Source organism: Heterocephalus glaber, unplaced genomic scaffold (assembly GCF_053883595.1).
Source record: "Heterocephalus glaber isolate CG9 unplaced genomic scaffold, H.glaber_assembly_v1.0 deba00001673, whole genome shotgun sequence".
Classification (NCBI taxonomy): domain Eukaryota; kingdom Metazoa; phylum Chordata; class Mammalia; order Rodentia; family Bathyergidae; genus Heterocephalus; species Heterocephalus glaber.
Window position 1 is genome coordinate 2,406,194 of NW_028258410.1, and position 22,505 is coordinate 2,428,698.

A 22,505-nucleotide genomic window follows, 5' to 3' on the forward strand; every position below is an offset into this window, starting at 1 on the left:
TCTCCCATGCTTTTATTTTGGGTCTTATGTTTTTACCTCTCATTATCTATAACAACCAACCTTCATTAGGGAAACGAGCAAATCTATTTCACCACTCTATGGGATCTGCTAGAAGAGAAAGGAATTTTAGCACACACTCAATCCAAACCTCACCCTCTCACATAGTTTTAGTTGTTTTGGTTCTGTGTGTTGAAACCTGAGCCTCCCCCAGACTACCTACACATCTGTCATGGACGTACATCCTAACTCCCACCAGCTCATTTTACCTGAGATTGAGGAGAACCAGGTGTGGAGAGGCAAGGATCCTGCAGTGAGAGTGTGGAGATGTAGGTCAGAAAATGCAGACTGTCATCAGAGGGCCTGGGATTTAATGCAGAGTTTCAATTCATAACAAGGGGAGTTAATATGAATACAAAGGGGGAAAGACAGAGAGCGAGAGGGAGAGGGAGAGGAGAAGGAGAAGAAAAAGAAGGAGAAGGAGGAGGAAGAGAAGGAGGAGGAAGAGGAGGAGGAGGATGTTACTACCTTGGGGACCCTCTTGAGGTTTAGTACCTTAGATTCTCTGACACCTGAGCAACTGCGTGTGGATAATTAATGCTGTGATGTAACCTGTAGAGATGAACTTTCTATAGGGAATTTCCCTTCCTCCAATTTATTTGTCTGTAGCATCATCTTTTCCCTGAGGAATTTGCCTGGGTGAGTTGAAGATAAGACCACAAAACAATAAAATTATTGCATGGAAAGACTGAAATGCTCTGGGGCTTCTATCAAAGATCATGCATGGGAGCAGACTCTGCTTATGCACACAGAATTCAAAAACAACTTTCACAGTTAATTACAAGTGAAGCAGTACACTTTAAACATAAACACTCCTGTAGAAAGTTGAGAAGCTCTTCAGGTGGTTAGATATTTATTTTCTTGCTATGGCACAATTTTATCACAACAGATAAAAAACTTGTATGTAAATATATCCATTTTGACTTTGTATAATATAATTTTTGTCACTCATGTATGTGGTACCTAATGATTACATTCTTTGTGGGGAGTTGGTGCATCTACAAATCAGATCTTGACTGTTTTTATAACCCCTTCTCCTCCCACCCTTCCTCCCTCCATCTCTCAGTCCCTTTCCCTATTACAAAGTATCTAATTCTTTGTTTTCCATTCCCTGTTACCTATTTTTCTCTTAAAGTTAATGCATATTTTGGGATTCTCATATAACACAAATCTTGTGATATTTAATCTTGCTTCTCTGGTTTATTTCACTTAACTTTGTCTCAAGGTATACCTGTTTTTCTAAAATGAAGACACATTTCCCTTCTTTAGGGCAAAATAGTACTCCATTGGGTAAAAATACTGCAGTTTCTTCATTCAACTACTGATCAACATATATCCTGCTTTCAAGATTTACCTATTAGGAGTTGTGCTCCTAGAAATATGAGTATTCTTGTATCCGTATAGTAAAATGTTTTTACCTCTTTTGGGAATATACCTAGGAGGGGAATATATCTAGGAGGGGAATAGCTAGGACAAGTGGAATTTCTATTATTAGTTTAAAAAGGAATTCCACACTAATTTCCATAGTGGTTTCACAAGTTTATATTCTCTTGTTTTTCTAGGACTTTGGGGTGCATGATTAGTTTACTTGTTTGGGCTCTGTTTTTCAGATGTAGGCATTCACAGTATAAACTTTCATCTTAGGACTACCTTTGCTGCATCACATAGGTTGTGGTATGTTTTACAAACTTTGATTCTAGGAACTTTCATTAATTTCTTCTGCGACCCATTGAGTATTGTTGAGAGTGTTGTTTAATCTCCAGGAGTTTCTCAAATTTCTATGGTTTCTTTTGCCATTGATTTCTAGTTTTGGTGTGCTGTGATGTGGTAGTATACCTGGGATAATTTTGAATCTTTTATATTTATTTAAGCAAGCTTTATATGCTAGCATGTGGTCTAGTGTGAAGAATGTTCTATGTGCTAGACAATTTCTATTCTATTGTAGTAGGACAGAACACTAAATATATTTATGAAATCTATTTTATTGAAGGTGTGGTTCAGCTCTGATATTTCTACATCAATTTTTTGCCTAGTTGATCTATTTGTGAAAGTATGGTATTGAGATTCCCCATCATTACCATGTCATGTTTATTTGATCTTTTATGTTCAGTAGTGGTAGTTTTATGAAGGTAGGTATATTAGAATTTGGTGTATATATTTACAATTATTATCTGTTTCTTTTGTGATTTTTCATGAATTAATATGTAGTGACTTTAGTTGGGTCTTCTGATCAATTTTGGCTTGAAGTCCGCTTTGTCTGGGAATAAGAATGCTACCTCTTTGCTGGTACCATGATGTTTTTATCACAGTATCTTTGTAATATACTTTCAAATTGGGGATTGTGATACCCCCTGCCATGTCTCTGTTACCTAGAATTGCTTTTGCTATAACGGGTCTCTTCTTGTTCCAAATGAATTTTTGGATTTTCTCAAGGGCTGTGAAGTAGGCTGCTTGATTTCAATTGGAATTGCATTGAATCTATATAGCAGTTTTTTAAGTATGGCCATTTTCACTATATTAATCCTTCCTATCTTGGAGCAGCAGATGTCTTTCCATTTTCTGATATCATCTTCAATCTCTCTTTTCAGACTGCTATAGCTTTTAGAGAAGAGTTCTGGATAAAGAAAATGTGTTTTTTAACAAAACAGAGTGTTACTCAGCCATAAAAATGAGAAATTAGAGACATTTATAGCTAAATGGATACACATTGAGGCAATACACTTAAGTGAAATAAATAGGACACACGTGTAAATACCAAATAGTTTCTCTAGTGTGAGAAACTGAAAGTGGAAATAAGGACTAAAAGGTATAATAGATAATGTGAAATAGGAAGAAATGGGGGCAAAGGGGAAGGGGAAGTAGGAGGGGTAGGGAAAAAGAAAAAAGGGAAACAAAGTCTTTGTAAATAGGAAGGGATGAAGAAGTTGAAGGGAGGGCAGGGGAAGGCAGAAATAAAAGAACCAAAAGAGATTATCTAAAGGTGCAAATTTCCAATGATGAATAACATAATATTGTATACCTAAAATGTACCAATAAAATAAAAATTTAAAAAAGTTTGCTACCCCTGCTTGTTTTAATCATCCTGATTCTTGGATATTGTTTTCTATCATTTGTTTTATAGTGTATGATACTTTTGGATTAAATGTGTCTCTTGTATGGAGCAAATCTTTGAGCTTTGCTCTTTACCGAGTCTGCCAATCTGTGTCTTCTGATTTGGGGGTTGAGGCCACTTAAAGTATTACTGAAATATATTGACTCTTTTGTGTTGTATTATTTTACTGTTTTTGATTACTTTATTTTTTCATTTGGTTGAACTGCTCATCCTGTTTGGTGTATTAATTACATGAAACTATCTGGCATTATGGTTATATCTCCTCTGTTCTGTATATCTTTGAAAATTTTGAGGGGTGCTGACTTTGCAGTTATAATTTTTAAGGCCTTCTGTGTTATGGAAAGTATTTTTTCTGCATCAGGTTTTTGGGAAGTATCAGGGATCTAACTTAGGACCTTGTGGTTGCCACACAGGCATGGCAACCACTGAGCTAAATACCTAGCCCTTTGTTTTTTGTTTTTTTTTAAAAAGGTCTCATTCAAAGTTAAGCTGGCCTCAATCTTACTATTTAGTCCAGAGTGGCACCTCAAACTTGCAACTATATTCCTGCCTCAGCCTCTCAAAGGCTGAGATTACAGTCATGTATCACCATACTTGACCTCTGCAACAATTTTCGAAGAAAGTTTTTCAGGATATGTTGGTCTGGATTGAAAGTTGTTTTCTTTTCTTTTCTTTTTCCCTCAGAGCATTACGCCCTTCAGGCCAAATTATCCTGGCCTTTAAAGTTTGTACTGAAAAATCTGTTGTAATCCTAATGAGTTTAACTTTATACACAATTTTTTTTTTTTACTTTTCCTGACAGCTTTTAAGGTTTTGACCTTGTATCAGCCTTCTGGGATTTTGACTGTGATGTGTCATGAAGAATTTTCCTCTTGTTATAATTATTTAGTGTTCTGTATGTCTTATTTAACTATATTAATTGTTTTCTTGTACTCGAAATATTTTCTGCTATGGTCTCTAAACATTTTTTATTTCATGCACACTGACTGCTAAAATATCTGTAACTCCAGTAGTCTAAGGTTAGCTTTTTTGCATCATCCAGTAGCTCCTCGGTCAATTTTCCTTTCTTTCTTGTTTTAAGCTATCTCTGAGTATAAGGTCTTATGCTTCCTGTCTCTAAGGTCTGGCACTCTCCATACATTGATCATTTATACTGTCCCTATAGTCAATAGACTTCTTTTTCCTTTGATTTTGATTTTCTTTTCTTTTGATTGTGGACTCTGTTTCTTTGGTGAACTTGTCCCTCATATCTTGTGTGGTTTTATCTAGCTTTTCTATTTTTTATTTGATTCTTGTTTAAGAATTTCTCATTTGTTAATTCCACTATGTGATTTTTTACATCACCTTTGAGCTCACCAAATTTCTGTGCTTCCTCTTTGATAATTTTGTAAAATTCAACTACTTGGTGTTTGATTTCATCTCTATCAGTGCCTCTTGGATTGGATCTATGAGAGTTGGATATCTTCAAAGGCATTTTGTTTCTTTTTTTTTTCATGTTTCCTTTTTGGTGCTGCAGGTTGAGGTCAAACACAATGACAAGAGTTTGTTGTTGGTAGAACACCTCTTTAGGTTCTGTTTTCCAGCGACATGATCTTGGTTTTATTTGTGAAAAGGTATGTCTACCACTTTAACATATTCAGTTTAATCAGGTTGGACCCAAGCACTGTGTTTTAGGGAGGGAATTCCCATTGGCTATAACAGCATCCACGGGTCGAATCATACATCAATCATGACCATTAAAACTTGTTTTGATAATTTTTCAGATTTATCATTAAATCTCACAGACTGTACTATAACACTATTAGCAGTTGGGCTGAATTGTGAAGGGATGGGGAAAGAAATGGGAATGTGAAAAGGAAGGAGGTAAGACAGTAAGAAAAGAGGGAGATAAGAGTTGGAGTTATTTTTATAGCTGGAGTAAAGGGCTAGTGTTGAAGAAGCTTGAGAGAATATTTGTGGAGGCTGGAGGAGAGATGCAGAGGAAGGAAAGTATAACTAGAGATTGAGGGCGGCTGCAATGTTATTTGCAGTCAGTGTTGTTTGAATTTTCTAAGCATATTTCTGCTGAGAGTGACCCACATGCCCACAAGTGGTCCAATTTAAGTTAAAGCACTGGTCCATTCTCATTTGCTATTTTACATATATAGCACTTACTACATATATGTTGCAAAAAAGTTGAAAGAAAAGAGAAAAGAGAAGGGGGTAGGGAAAATGAGGACAATCAAAGAAGAAAGAATGCTAAAAAGAGAAAAGAAAGGTTGAGAGAAAGTAGAAAAAAGTGAAAAAACTTAAAAATAAAAATAATATTAACAAGCAAGAATAGGAGAAAAAAGAAAGGAAAGAAAATCCCAGAACAGACAAGAAGGGAAATGAGCAAGAAGCCTTCACATAGGTGATATACCATGGAGCCACCATGTGAGTATCCACACAGCTCCCTGCATGCTATCATTGTGTGCTATTGCAATTTCTTCTGCACACAACTTAAATACCTCCCTGGGTGTGGTGGGGACTGTCAGTGTCTGTGAACCTGCCTCCTGACTGCAAGCCATGATTTAGGTGTGGCCAACTGCTGACCTTTGTCTCTGACTCAAAATCCAACCTCCTCAATTAATTTGGGAGAAAGAGGATGTAGTGCAGTTTGCCCAACATCTAGTTCTCTGTTGACCTCCACAAGTGCCTACCACTTGGTTGCCCTTCACAGCAGGGCAACTCCTGTCATCACCTCCATGCTCTCCCTCAGGAACCTTCTGCCCTAGGTAGTAGCAGAAGCCCTCAGCTCAGACAATGCTTTCTGTCCCTTCACCCTCAGGCCTTTATCACCCTTGATCCCTATCCCAAGAGCTTTGCTTTGCAAATTATGGACCTCAGCACATTCCCCAGGATCAGCAGAAAGCCTCCTTTCCCATGTGGAGCAGTGGGTTGTGGAAAAAATTTCATGGTTTCTCAGATCTTTCTGGTGTCTGGGGAAGCAATAGGAAAGTCCCCACTCTGTCCAGCTCTAGCGAATCCCTCCCCTGCCCTCCCCCAGGTCTCTAAGAATGAGATCTCCCAGCCCTTCCCAGTGAGTTATGAGCTGCCCACAGTTTGCTGTGTTCACCCTCTATGTGCCTAGGGTGTGGAGCTTCCCTTTTTGTCCCTGAGGAGTGGGTGGTGAGAGGATGCTACAAGGACACAGGATTCCTGGTGTTTGAGAGGTGTTGGGTGAGACTGCCTATTTTTCTATTACTGACCCTCCCTTTCTTTGGTGTAGTCCATGGTTTTCCTGGGCCCTAAGTGCATTTCACCCCCATGCTGGGTTTCCCCTTCCAGGTGTGAGAGAGTGAATGTCGGGAGCCTGTCCCAGGAGTCTGTCCTCTGCAGTGCTGCCTCCTACCCTCAGTATGTTAGAATCATTCTCAAGATGGCCTTGCAGCTCAGTGCTAATCAACAAACTGTTTCCCTCATTAATCACTAAAATATTGTGGACTCTGCAGTGGATTTCTTCTCCAACTCTAGACGGCCATGTGGAAGGAGTTACTTTCAGATAAAACTCCATTCTCTTTTTGCAGTTTACAATAACTGTTGGCTTCTTGGGATTTAGCACTACCATCAAAGTCCATTGCTTCTCCCTGGAACCTACAATCTCCAATTCTTAACCTGGATTAGTGGAGCCAGGACCTCTCTTTGGGACCTGGGGTTAGTATTTCAGGCTCTTTCATTACTTCCTCTGCACTGTGCTCAGCTTTTTCAGTTCTCTTGAATTCCTATTTTCCTTGACAAGCCTTTCCTGATTTTGGGAGGTCTACTTTTAATTCTTCAGGAAAAAGGAAACAAACAGCCAAAGATCCTAGGCAGTTCCTATAACAGGTGTCTGGATTCCAGATCCCTAGAAACCAAAAGGCTGTATTTTTCTGCGGAAGTTTACTCTGCCATTTTAAATCTCCATGTGCATTTGGTTTTGGGTCCTTTATTCTGGTCTATTTATTTTTCTGGGGTTGTTTGTTTGTTTGTTTGTTTTTCTGATACCGTTCTGCTTCTGTTACTATAGCTTTGTGGTACAATTTGACTTTGGGTATTGAGATGCCATCAGACTTTCTCTTTTTTACTTAGAATTACTTTGGGTATTCTGTCTTTCCTGTTTTCACATGAATCGTAGGATTTGTTTCTACTTCTGTGAAAAATGTCATTGGAATTTTGAAAGGGATTGCAGTGAATCTACAGATTGCTTTTGGTGATACAGCCAATTTAATAATATTAATTCTGCCAATCCATGAACATGAGGTCTTTCCATCTTCTCCTATCTCCTTCAATTTCCTTCTTCAATGTTCTGCAATTTCCATTGTGAAAGGCTTTAACATCCTTGGTTGAATTGATCCTTGTATATTTTATTTTTTCAAGCTATTTTGAATGGAATTATTTTTCTGATTTCTTTTTTAGTTAGTTCTTTATTAGTGTATAGAAAAGTTTTTTATTTTTTTTTTAGTAACACTTGTTTTCAGTACGTTATGCTCATGTTCATCATGGGGAATTTGTACATATACATAACATATATTACTTCTTTATTCTCCTCTTCCCCTCCTCTTTTCTCCCTCAAAATATTCTTTCAATCTCCACTTTCAAAATCTGTTTAATTTTGTGTCTTGCATCTGTATTTTAAAGACTGCACCTCACCATGGGATTGCAGGATCCTCTTCCATGCTCTCTTCACATCCTTGTTTCTCAGGGTATAGATGAGTGAGTTGAGCACTGGGGTGATAATGTAGTAGAATAAGGACATGAACTTGGTCTGTGTGCTGTGGGTAGGTGGCTGGAGGTACATGTAGATGGCAGGTCCAAAGTACGTGGAGAACACCAGCAAGTGGGAACTACAGGTACTGAGTGCCTTGTGCCTTCCTATAGCTGAAGATAACTTCAGTATAGCCCTGGAAATGAAGGTGTAGGAGAAGAGCAGTAATATGGAAGACTTTAGTGCAAAAAGCATGCCTCCTGAAGCCAGAGCCAGGTCATTAGCAGAGGTGCCCTCACAGGCCAGCTTGATGAGAGCCAGTGTCTCACAGAAGTGGTCCAGGGTGTGGTACTCACAGAGGGGGAGCTGGACAGTGAGTGTCTCTTGGAGCAGAGCATTGGCCAGGCCACTGGACCAGCATGCAGCTGCCATCTGCATGCACACCCAGGGACACATGATGAGAGTATACTGAAGGGGCCAGCAGAAGGCCACATAATGATCAATGTCCATCATGGCCAGCAGGGGACATTCAGTGCAGCTAGTCCAGTGAAAGAGATATAATTGTGTGATGCATCCCCAGGCAGTAATTGTCTTGTCTGGTCACCACAGGTTGACCAGCAGCTGGGGCACAATGGTGCAGGTAATAAGTCCAACAGAGGGAGGTCGTCCAGGAAGAAGTACATGGGCATCTGGAATCTGAGTTCCACTAGGGAGGGAAGGATGATGGACCAGTTTCCTACCAGAGTGAGGATGTAGGAGACTAGGACCACTGAAAAGAGGGGCCTCTCCAGCCATGGAAACTCTGAGAAGCCCAGCCAGACAAAAATATTGTGAAAACTCACATTTTCCCTTTCTATGCCACCTGCCTTATATATGCCTAGAAGGAAAGAGACAATATTTGAAGATTTGCAACATTTTTCACTTTTAATAATTTCATGGCAGGACTCTCAAATTTTCTCTTTATTTGGGTTATATAAATTCCCGTAAGAATTCAGAAAATTTCTTCAATGTGTACATAATATGATCCTACCCTGAGACTTAAAAGTCAGGATAAAGGTGGACAAAGGCATGGTGAGAAATTCCTTTTTTTTTTCTTTTTTTTTTTGTACCAGGGATTGAACTCAGGTCTTTCTGCTTACAGTGCAGGGGGTGGTCATGAGAAATTCCATGTTGAGTTGAATCCATTGAACTAGTTATCTTTTTACATGAGGATATCTCTCTATCACTTTCTGTCTCCCGAAATCTCCCTTTTTAAAAAATCCCCTACTTCCATTCATTGATTGTCATGTTCTATAGTCATGTAGAGAAGGTTGTGTGGTCTCTTGCATTTAGGGTACTGCTTTCAGAAACGTTGTGTAAGATGACTTGGCCTCATGTTTCTTTTCAGTCCAGAAGATTGAGGGATGCTGGGTCTCAGTAGGACATGGTAGAACTTGACAGAGGCAAAGTGGCACACAGTGGCTGTGAATTTCTGTGGGGGCAGAGGCCATCAAATGGAGGGCTTCTGGGGAATTAATTATCTTCATCCTCAATTTTGCATTGGAAAATTCATGTAACATCTTTCTCTATTTTAACAACATTCTTTTTTTTTTTTTTTTTTTTTTTTTTTTTCTTTCTTTTTTTTTTTTTTGTTACCAGGGATCTGCCTTGAGCTTGCAAGGTAGGTGGCAGCACCACTGAGCTAAATCCCTGACCCTAATTAAAGAACTTTTAAGCACGCTGCTGAGTCTTGTTGGGTTCCTTCACATTTTTTTATGCTTCCACCACCACTTTCTACTTTAGAAGACTTAGATCAGGAAACAGTGCCACCATGCTCCCTCTCCAACTCTGGCACTCACCATTCCTCTTCATTCTCTACAGTTTTGGCTTCTGTAAGTAGCTCAGAGAAAGAAAACACTGTATTATTACCATATTCTGTCAGCTTATTAAACACCTATCAGCAGTCCACAAAATTTTTGGCTATTTTATTTAATAAATACATAAATTAATGTCTAGATTCACTTGTAAGTGACATTTCTGTCACTTATCATATAAAGTCTGTTATTTTTTTCTCCCCTAATTTTTCCAACACTCTAATCTTGGTCAAAAATTTCACTTGGCTCAATCTGTGTCTCCATCATCATTTAAGACACTAGGACACCAATTTTATATTCCATTTTGCTGTATTTTACCTAACAGTCAGTGCAATGCTTCATGCATACTAGAGGAGTAGTTTGCTGAGGTGATTATTATTTTCTCCTCTCCTCATGGGGACTTTTGCTATTGGTTTTTCTTTTGCCACTGACTTGAAAAATGCATACAATTTTCACTCTTCATTGTTTTAAGATCTGAAATCTAGTGGTGGTAGAGGGCTGGGGGTAATAATTAGATTTTAAAAAATAGATTTGAGAAAAGTTTCTCCTCAGTGATTCCATTTTGGTTCCTATGATCTTACTGCATGAGACCAAGAGGAGCACACACTCACCTGGTAAGGGAGAGAGTCTCTGCAATGATCCTGCAAGGAATTCACTGGAGGGGAAAGAATGAACTCTCCTGTTCAAGAACAATCCTGCTCTACTCACTCACCTTAAGGTGGAAAAGGCAGAGGAAGATGAGTAAGAGGCCAGTGGAGGAAAGTCAGCTGGCTCCACTGATGCAGGTTCTCTTCAGACCCTGGGTTTCATGGAGAGCAAGGTGGGAATGATCAGAATCCAGGCAGGAGAGAGAGTGTTTAGTAGAGGTCTCCTGAGGGTGCCTGGCTTGGCTCCTCTGAGACATGAGCTAGTGTAAGGAGACATTAATTCAGGGCCTGTGTGCAGAGATGAGCACTCTACAGGGAATTAACCTCCTGATTTGTTTGTCTGTAGAACCATCTGGCTCTGAGGAATATGCCTGAATAAACTGAAGACAAGATTCTGATACAAGAAAATTATCATTCAAAAGGACTGACATAAAGTCTGTGAATGCCTGGTGTTGTTCTCTCTCTTCCTATCAAGTATGTGCATTGGGTGGGCTGATGCCAGTCATAGGGGAATTTTTGTTTAAAGATATGAGAGTTAATTACATATGAGCAGCATGCCTTAAGTGTGAGCATCATTTCTGTAGAAAAATGAGAAGCATTATCTGGTTACCTGTTTATTTTCTTGCAATGGGACAAATTTATGGCAGTGTTATGAAATGTTTTACATGATAATACCATTTTTCTTGGAGTGAGCTTTCTTCACCATAGGAAATGATTTCAAGCAGCTGTTGCCAGACTCAAGCAATAGCCCCAGGATCTTTGTATCCTAAACAAAGTATTGAGCAGAACATACAGAAGTAGCAAGAGTGGCAGAAACTTATTAAAAAACAAAGTATACTGAGAGCCTGAGTAGGCTTATGAGTGAACTCAAGAGTCAAGAGTTTGACTAAAGCAGCCTTGTTTGCTTTAGATTTGTGGTATATTTAGAAATGTTTCCTAGATCTTTGGGTGGGACTTGGTGATTGTGGATCTACCTAATTTAGAGCTTCCACCTTGACTTTGAGAGCAGGTGTTTTTAACTTTATATGGCCTAGATGAAACCGGTGTGGCTGGCAAAGCCTGTGGTGTGTGTGTGACATCTACCATGCTATTGATATTATAATGACCATAGGTAATATTATAATTGCCCCAGATTTCTCTGAAGCATTTAGCATGCATGCTGCCTGGGCTCAGGGCAGAGGTCAAGAAGTGTGACAAGGGCAGGAGCAGATTTTTCAGGCTCACTCCAGGATGTTATGGTGATGTGGTGAGAGCAGGGTGCTCCTGTGGCCTCCATGAGGCAGATGGCATCCTGAGTGTCAACAGTCTAAGGCCTGCATGTCTCCCACACTGGCTGCCTGGTGATTCCCATCACTGTGGTCCAGGCTTGCAATGGTGCTATTTACTATGCTCAGAGAACTTCAGAGAAGTTTGTGTTCAACACCTGTTGACCACAGTGCCTTTTCCACCCCATGGGGACTGCAGATGACCTTGTGTTCTCTACTTTCAGAATATTTCCTTCATGTCTTTTCTTATCCAGAACTCCCACTGCTTTCTGGATTGTTCTACTAATCCAGTCTCTTCTTCCCAATCATTAGCAGTCAGAATCTGTGTGTAGCATAGTCTGCCCTCAGAGTTCCCTTTAGAGGGCTGGATGTGTGTTAGGGTGCTGAAGATGCTTTGGGGCTCACTGGACTGTCTGAAGCTGAGACCCCTTCTTTCTGTGAAGAGAGTTATGCTCACCTCCACTCTCTCTGTTTGAGACAAAGTGTCTTTGTGCATAATTAGTTTAAGGGCTGCAGTAGTTGAGAACTGAAAATTCTAGAGTTAAGCTTCCAAAAGCCCTTTGTTAATTCCACTTTAAACTATTGGATGAGGTTAATGAAGAGAGAAAGGAGCAAATTTCTTTTTTTGTGCCATGTGACTGCTGGCAAATGTCTTTGCTAATTTTGAGGGCTAATTTTGGACTGTGTGAAGAATGTGTTTTTTTCCCACTAACTTTATTGGTGCATTTTAGGTACACAATACAGTGACATTCATCATTGGAAATTTGTACCGTTACATAATATATCTTGATTTTTTTTTTATTTTTTCCTTATTCCCCTGCCTTCCCTTCCACCCTTCCACCCCAACCTATTTACAAAGACTTTGTTTCCATTTTTTGGTTTTCTCATATTAATTCCACTCCCTTTTTTCCTTTCCCCAACCCCTCCAACTTCCCCTTTCCCTCTGGACTTTTTCTTCCTATTTCACATTATCTATTAGGCCTTTTGATCCTTATTTACACTTTCAATTTCTCACATCAGAGAAACTATTTGGTATTTCTACATGTGTGTCATATTTATTTCACTCAAGAATATCTCCTCAATGCGCATCCATTTAGCTATAACTGTCTCTAGTTTCTCATTCTTTATGGCTGAGTAGTACTACAGTTTAGAAAAAAACCTTTTTCTTTATCCAGACTCCCGTTGATGGGCAGTTGGTCTGTTTCCAGGTTTTAGTTATTACAAACTGTGCTGCTATGAACATGGGTGCACATATATCACTGTGATATGATGATTTTTAATTCTTTGTGGAAGATAGATACCCAGCAGGGGAATAGCTGGGTCAAATGGAACCTTTAATCCTAGTTCTTTGAAGTATCTCCATACTGATTTCCAAAATGGTTGCACCAGTCTACACTCACACCAATAGTGGAGCAGGGTTCATCCTTTTATTTTCTATGAAAGCAACTCTAGGTAGTTAATTTATTCTGTTTGGGATTAAGAAGACTGAGTCTACTAAGATATTGTCTGAGGTGTATGATATCATATTTTGAGATGTATATGCATTGAAATTAACATATTCATCACCTCACACACTTACAGCAAGTCTTAATTCTTCCACTTAGAAGCACTTTAGAATAGCAGACATCAAACCACACTGTACTGTACTTCTAAACCAAAAGAAACTGTGCAGAATAACTCACTCTTAAAGACTAAATAAAGCAAGTAAGTGATGACTATTCTAGATCTTTTCTGGGTATCTCTATACATTATGCATTTTTGAAAATAAAGGTGACAAGACCACATGTACTGTTTTGTAACCTGCTGTTTCATTTAATAGAGTGTGGTGGAAACCTCAGTCAATTCGTGTCAAAAGGACGAACTGTTAATGATAAAACTAATATCTCTTTTTTGCATTAACCTAATTGTCTCCTTCCTATCTTCTCCCCTTCATTCCCTTCCCCTTGTTAAATAATAGTCTCTCTTCTACATTGGTGTTATCATTTATAGATTTCACATATTAAGAAAAACACACAAGACTTGTCTTTCTGTCTGGTTTATTTCATTTAGTGTGATGATCTCCAGTTCCATCCACTTTCTAGCTAGACATAATTCCATTCTTCTTTATGGCTGAATAGTACTACATCATGTAGATGTACCACATTTTGATCCTCATTCATCTATTTATGAGTGCCTATGCTGGTTTCACCTCTTGACTATTGTAAATGTTGCTGCAAGAAACATGGGTGTGCAGGTGTCCTTATAGTATGCTAACTTTAGTTCACTTGGGTATATTCCAAGAAGTGGTATATTTGGGCCACATGGAGTTCTACTTTTAGATTTCTGAGGAACCTCCATACTGATTTCCATAGGGGCTGTGCTAATTTACATTTCCAGCAGCAGCATAGAAATGTTTCTTCCCCCTTTCCCACATCCTTTCCAAAATTTATTTTTTCTGTATTCTTGACAATAGCCATTCCAACTAGGGTGACATAGAATCTCAATGTAGTTTTTTTTTTTGGTACTGGGAATTGAACTCAGGTCCTCTCACTTCCCAGCCAGGCACTGCACTGCTAAGCTACATCCCTGGCCCTCAATATAGTTTTGATTTGCATTTCCCTAATGGCTAAAGACATTGACGATTTTTTCATATACATACTGTCCACTGAAACTTCATTTGAGAAGTGTCTGTTCATTTGCCCATAAATAAATTGAGCTATTTGATTTTTCATGTTAGGTTTTTTTGTTCTTTATATATTTGAGGTATTAATCTTTTGTCAGAAAAGTAGATGCCAAAGATTTTCTCCCATTCTATAGGCTGTCTCTTCAATCTATTGGTTGCTTCCCTTGATGTGCAGAAACTTTTTAATATTTATGTTTCCATTTGTTTATTCTTGTTATTATTTCCTGTATTATGGACATCCTATTAAATAAGGCTTTGCCCATGGCTATGACTTTATGTGTTTCCCCTATATTTTCTTGTAGCAGTTTTAAAGTTTCAGGTTTTACACTTAGGTTTTTGATCCATTTGAATTGATTTTTGTACAGGGTATGAGATAGCTCTCTAGTTCCAATATTCTACATATGGTTATCTAGTTTTCCCAGCAAAATTTGGTAAAAAGGCTTTTACCCAATGTATTTTACCCCCTTTGTCAAGTGTCAGATGGCTGCAGTAGTATGAGCTTGTTTCTTTTTTAAATAATAAAAAAAATTACTACAATTTTTCAGTACAAAATGATTATAATCATGGAGAGTTGGCACAGGTACATAACACCTTTATTCTTTCTACTTTCTTTTTCCCTCTCTCTTCCATCTCTCTCCATCTCCCTGTCCCCTTCCTATTTGCAAGTGATCTGCCTCCCCATTTTCTATTATCTATCTTTTATTTTTTTTCTTAGAATTACTTGTACTTTGGGTTTCTCATATAAGAGAAGCCATGCTATATTTAAGCTTGCTTGTCTGGTGTATTTCACTTCACATTATAACAAGGTATATCCATTTTTCTACAAATGACTCAAATTTATTCTTCTTTATAGCACAATAGTAGTCCATTGTGTATTAATACAGTGCTACATTTTCTTCATCTACTAATGGTATTTATCAATTTTCTTCATCTACTAATTTGTGGATGGATATATAGATTTAGTTATTATGAATTGCGCTACTATATATAAGGGTATACATGTATCAGTGTAATATGATATCTTTAACTTTTTGTAGAATCTAGGAGGGAAAAAGCTGGGTCAAGTGGAATTTCTATTGTTAGTTTAAAAACTAATTTCCATAGTGGTTGTACAAGTGAGTTTACATTCCTACCAAGAATGGATTATTCTTGTTTTTATAGGACCTTGAGGTATATCATTAGGTTACTTATTTGGGCTTCCTCTGTTTTTCTGATGTGGACATTCATAGGTACAAACTTTCCTCTTAGGACTGCTTTCATTGTGTACCATAGGTTGTGGTATGTTGTACTGAGATTATTGTTGATTCAAGAAAATCCCTTTAATTTTTTCTTTGATTTCTTCGGTGACCATCTGAATATTGAAGACTGTGTTATTTAATGTCTATGTATTAGTAAAATGTCTGTAGTTTCTATTGCCATTGTTTTCTAGTTTCTGTGCATTATGATCTGGTACCCTACATGGGATAATTTTGATTCTTTTGTATTTATTTAAGCCAGTTTTATAGGCCGATATGTGGTCTCTTTTGAGGATAGCTTCATGTTCTGCTGAGAAAAATGCATATTGTGTCATAGTAGGGTAGAACACCCTGTAAATATCCATTTGTAGATATCCATATTTTGAAGGTGAAGTTCAGCTCTGATAGTTCTTTTTTGATTTTTTTTCTACTTGATCTGTCTGAAATTCCCCCATTATTATTGTGTTTGTGTTCATTTATTATTTTCTGTCCAGAAGTGCTTGTTTTATGAAGTGGGCTGATATGGAAATTGATGCATATGTATCAATTGTTATCTCTTCTTGTTTAATTGTTCCTTGAACTAATATGCTGTGACCTTCTTTGGCTCATCTAATCTGTTTTGGATTGAATCCCACCTTGTCTGAGAATAATATTGCTACCCTTGCTGCTTTTGGTGTCCTGATTCACTGAGAACTGTATCCCATCCTTTGTTTTTTACTTAGGAATTCTTTGACTATTCTGTATTTTCTGATTCCATATGAATTTTAGGATTCTTTTCTCTTGCTCTGTGAAGAATGTCATTAGAATTTTGATGGGGATTGCATTGAATCAGCAGACTGCTCTGGTAATATGGCCATTTAACTGATATTTATTCTGCCAGTCTATGAAAATGGAAAGTCATTCTATCTTATGGTGTTCACCTCAATTTCCTACTTCAGTGTTCTGAAACTTTCATTGTACAGTTTTTTTTATCTTCTTCTTTATACTGATCCTTAGATATTTTATTTTTCAAGATATTGTGAATAACATTATTTTCTGATTTCCTTCTTAGCAAATTTTTAGTGCATTCGAAATCTATTGAAACTTTTTTTTCCCACAGTATTGGATCTTACACTTCCCAAGCAGGTGTGGTGTCACTAAGCTACATCCCTGCCCAGCTATTGACTTTTTAATGTTGACCTTATATCCTGCATCTGGCATTTAAGACTTAATCTCATGCTGAGATTGCAAGATCCTCTTCCAGGCTCTCTTCACATCCTTGTTTCTCAGGGTGTAGGTGAGTGGGTTGAGCACTGGGGTGATAATGTAGTAGAAGAATTACATGAACTTGGCCTGTGTTCTGTGCATAGGAGGCTGGAGGTACATGTAGATGGCAAGACCAAAGTACAAGGTGCCCACCATCAAGTGGGAACTCCAGGTACTAAGTGCCTTGTGCATGCCTCAGCTGAAGGTATCTTCAGTATAGCCCTGGCAATGAAGGTGTAGGAGATGATGACCATCAGGGGAACCAACAGTGCCAAAAGGATGGCTCCTATAACCAGTGCCAGCTCATTATGAGAGCTGTTCCCATAGGCCAGCTTGATAAGCACAGACACCTCACTGAAGAAGCGGTCAAGGGTGTGGTGCCCACAGAGCAGGAGCTGGATGGTGAGTGTGGCTTGAATCAGAGAATTGGCCAGGCCACTTGTCCAGGAGGCAGCTCCCGTCTACACATATATAGGGATGCATGATGAGGGTGTACTGGAGGGGCCAGCAGATGGCCACATAGTGACCAATGGCTGTCACAGCCAGCAGGGGATGTTTGATGCAGCCCGTTAGGTGAAAGAGATAAAATTTTGTGATGCAGCCCCAGGCAGCAATCGTTTGTCTGATTGTCACAGGTTGGCCAAAAGCTGAGGAACAATGCTGCATGTCACACCAAGGTCCAGCAGAGAGAGTTTGTCCAGGAAGAAGTACATGGGTGCCTGAAGTCTGGGGTCCACCACGGAGAAGAGAATGATGGAGCTGTTCCCCACCAGAATGAGGATGTAGGAGACCAGGACCACTTCAGAGAGGAGCCTCTCCAGCCATGGGAACTCTGAGAAGCCAAGCAGGAAAAAAGTATTTGGGAAAACTCACATTTTCCCTTCCCATGGCACCTGCTTTATATACGCCTAGAAGGAAAGAGCCAACATTTGAAGATTTGCAGCATTTTTCAATTTTAATAATTTCATGGCAACACCCTCAACTTTTCAGTTTATTTGGGTAATAAAAATTCCCATAACAGTGCAGAAAAGTTCTTGAATGTATAGATAATATTACCCTACCCTGCGACTTGAAAGTCAGAATAAAATTAGACAAAGAAATGATGAGAAATTCTATGTAGAGCTGAATCTATTGAACCAGTTATCTCTTTATATGAGGATATCTCTCTATCACTTTCTTTCTGTCTCTGCAACTCCTCTTGTTTTTTTATCTCCTACTTCCTTTCATCGATTGTCACGTATTATACTGATGTACAAAGGGCCATGTGGTCCTTTACATTTAGGGCACTGCTTTCAGGATTGTTGTGTAAGATGACTACCTCAAGTTTCTTCTCAGTCCAGAAGGGTGAGGAATCCTGGGTCTCAGGAATCAGTGGAGGTTGAGAGAGGCAAAGTGGATCAGTGTGGCTGTGAATTTCCATGGGGGAGGGGCCATCAAATGAGGTCCTTCTGGGGAATTAAGTATCATCACCACCACTTTTACATTGGAAAATTCATGTAACATCCTTCTCTATTTAAACAACTTTCAAGTACACTGCTTAGTCTTGTTGCATGCCTTCACATTTGTTTTTTGCTCCCACCACCACTTTCTACTTTACAAGATTGATGGCAGGAAATACAGCATTCGTGCTCTCTCTCCAACTCTGGCACTCATCATTCCCCTACATTCTCTACAATTTTTGCCTCTATAAATAGCTCAGAGAAAGAAAATACTATATTATTTGCAATAATTTGTTGGTTTATTGAACACATATCAGCAGTCCACAGACTTTTTGGTACCAGGGACTGGTTTGATACAAATGACTTTTCTATGGACTGTGGTGATTGGAGGTGGATTTGGGATGATTCAGGTACGTTACATTTATTATGTACTTCACTTCTATTATTATTGCATTATAATGAAACAATTATAGAGTGTAACATAATGCAAAATATGTGGGAGACATGAACTTGTTTTCCTGCAACTGGACAGTCCCATCTAGGGAAATTGGGAGACAGCAACACATGGAATGTGTTGGTTAAGTTCTGTCTACTCTATATTTCAATTTGCTTGTGGTCATTGAAAAAACCCTCCTCCACAAGCACAGGATGTTGGAAAAGGAAGCAGGCTTTTCCATGTTGTCTGTGGTAATGTTAGGCTATTCCCCTTTGACTTTAATTAAGAAACCATATTTGGAAGTTTTTCTCAAACATAATGGTAAAGGCACCATCATTTGTGGTCTCAAGCAGTTGATCTTCCAGCAGGAATAAAGTTGTATCACCTAATGTATTCATGAATAGGTAATGGAGACATTTCTTCCCACCCATATTGGGGACTTCCTGTGCTTGGGAAGCAATTCTTGAACTCTTTGGAAAGCTAGATAGCTGATCATGAACAAGATGGCAGAATGAAGGCTCTGGGTCCATCTCTTTTTTTAAAATTTCTACTAACATTTGAAACATGTAGGAAAATCCAATGTTTACTCATCACTCCCTTGATTCAAGTTTGGATTTGAATGCAATCACTTTATCCACTGACTTGAACACAGTTTTCATTCTCTTCTGAATTGACAGATTGAGGTTTTTGAGCAGGCTGAATATATCACATGAAAAAGCAAGTTTTTGTACCTAAACAATGTCACCAAAATGTGCTGCTGATGGTGATTATTTTTCTCAAAGAAACCTCTAGAGCACCTCTTATAGCTCAAAACCCCTTGCCAGTGATCAACCTTTAGAAATCACCTCTCTTCTGTGTATAAGATAAGGTATGTGTGTCTGTGTCTGTGTCCTCAGAGAGCTGTGAGCATAGATATGAGGTAAAACTGTGTATTTTAATGTGGTTGTTAATTTTATCACTCTTGAAAAACATTGCTTACTTTAGGTGACACTGTTGAGCTATTTCTGTAGATCACCAGGGCCTATACTCATATGCAGAACTAACTTCCTTGACACTAGTACTGAGCCCAGAATGCCATGCAGTCATGGTATCCCCTCAGTTCATGCATATCCCAGTGAAATGATGAATTCAGTTTTCCTGCTATATAGTCATTTGAAGACTTGAGTAGTTTTGCAGCTGTAGATTTTGTTGGCAACAAAAGTGCACACTGCATATCTTCATGTACACCATCTTGAAAAATACATTGCACCAAAACAATCATTGTTCCTGTGTTGCACCATCAGCAGATTAGTCAACCTAGATTGAGCACCAAGTCACTCATTAATCCTCTCTAAATATGGTGCCTCAATATCCTCTGCTACTCATCAATTTGTCTATAACTGATGCTAGACAGAAGAAGAACACACACCACCACCTGAACTGCAATCTGACGTAAAGGTTCCTGACAAGTGTCTTTAGCAGCAGGGAGAATCAACTCTTTACCAATAGTGAAGGGCTTCTTTCTCAGCTTTAGCAATGTGATTAGCCTCTGAGAACGATGATCTCAGTGCAGACACATTTGGCGAAGTGGTGGCTTCTGCAATTGCTTTTCTTCTTCATGTTCATATTTTTTCTTTTGAAGAATTGCAAACCTTTGTTTTTAAATTTAGTGTTTGGATTCCATGTGGCAAAGCAGTTTTGAAGTTTTTTTTAGCTTAATTGGATGGCTGGTCAGCACATATTATACAAAGTGTGCTTGGAGAATGTAAATCTCTTCTTTCAATGAAGCCATAAGGTAAATAGAAAACTTGGTATTTACTTTTAAATGCCACTTTCTGTTAGCAGTCTTAGAGGCTTATGCTGTCTCATCATTGAATCTTCCCCCCTTTTAAAGAAGCTCTCTTATGACTTTGTTTTGTATTCACCATAGCTAGGGTTAGCTTGTGAGCTTATCAAAACTGTCTCGGGGAAAAGTGCACAGTTCATGAAAGAAACACATTTGAAATTGGTAAATGAAAGGTGAGCCATGCATAGATACAGGAAGTGTTGGATTTGACTTAAGGTCTGCCCCTAGGTGCAGCTGTACAAGTGAAGGACATGGACTCACAGCCTCTATAAAGTCTGACACCACATGCAGCTTAATTGTCACTTACTGGTAGGGTTTTGATCTGAAACTCCAAGCAATTGATTTATCATGGTCTCTGCAGTCAAATGTATCTGCTAATATTCATATGTATTTGCAGTTGCTCCCCAGTGTTAGCATCACCCCCAAGCTCCTCCTCTGATCACCTGGCTTTAGATTCTCACAGGGAGCAGGCAACCCAGATCCCTCACACATGCAGTGCACAGTAGGTTTCATGCTCCAAAGATAACCTAATGTCATGCTGATCTGATAGGAGCCAGAGTTCAGGTGGTCATGGTAGAAATGGTGAGCACTGTAGACACAGATGAAGCTTCAATTGCTCCCATGCTGTGCACCTCCCTTTGTCCTACTTGGCTCCTAACACACCATGGGGTGGTGCAAGTCTGTGGTTTCAGGGTTAGAGAACCCTGGCATGTGTGATGTTGTGGAGATTCATCCATATTGTAGTTCTGAGAATTTCCTATGATTTTAAAGTTAGAGTACATTTGCTTTCTATGTAATTATTACATTTTGCTTATGCATTCATCTGTCAATACACATTTAGAAGCTTCTGTATTTTTGTTACCTTGAGTAGTGCTCCTGTGATTATTGGTGCCCAAATGCCTCTGCAGGACTGTGCTCTCAATACTTTTCAGGACATAATTGGAAGTAGAGTTCCTGGATCATATGTTGTTTCATTTGTATCTGTTTATGCTGTGTCCTGTCACAGCTGTGCCATTTTACATTCCCACCACATTGCCTGCAGCCTACAATATTTCTCATTTTTATGAATGCTACTATTTCATATTAATGACATTTATAAGGAGAAGGCTCGCTATGGTCCTTATTGAAGTTTGCTTGGATGTGAAAAGTCACCCTTACTCTTGCTGTTTTCACTTTCCACTCTTTCTGTTTGATCTTTTTGGTGATTTTAGTGCATTGTGTGACTCTGCTTGTGCACATTCTTCTTGTAGTTGTTGAATATCTTGAATATTTATATTCTCACTCTTCATTATCTCAGAGAATTGAGTGCAAGCTTTTCCTCAAACGTTTCCTTGTCTTTTCTCTCTTTTTGGGCTCCCCCATAATGCCATGTTGGTCTGGTTCATTATGTCTCACAGGTCCTTGTGTCTGTCCACTTTTCTGCAATCTTATTCTCTCTTCTTCATACTTGACATCTTTGATTGTCCTGACCCCAAGTTTCCTGATTCTTTCGAGTATGTGTTATACCTTTGAATTTCTCTACAGACGTGTTAGGAATTATGCTATTTTTCCTTATGTTTAAGATGAAAGGAGACAAGAATGAATCATTGGAAATTCCAACCCACCTTATTCTGGAAAGTGAATTCTAGAATACCAATTGGAAGTGTGCAATTTGTATTATGAAAAGTGCTTAATTTTTTAGGTTCATTGTTATTAAAGCATATTTTAATTAACTTGCATATGTTTACAGTCATAGAAAAATTACTAATAATTTGAAAAAGTTCTCTATATGTGAAAAGAGATATTACCCAACAGTTCAAAAGTTGGGGATTAAATATTCACTAAGTTTCATGATAAACCTTCAGTGATCCAGAGGAGACTGAAAAATGGCCTGCGAGGATTTTATGAAGGCGTGATCAGTAGTATAGAGATCCTTGGAGACCTCCATGGGGACAAGGCCAGGTACACTCTTGAGGCCTTATCCTGCTACTCATTAAAACCATGATCTGTGTTTTTTTCTGAAGCAGTTGGAAGTTAAAAGCTTT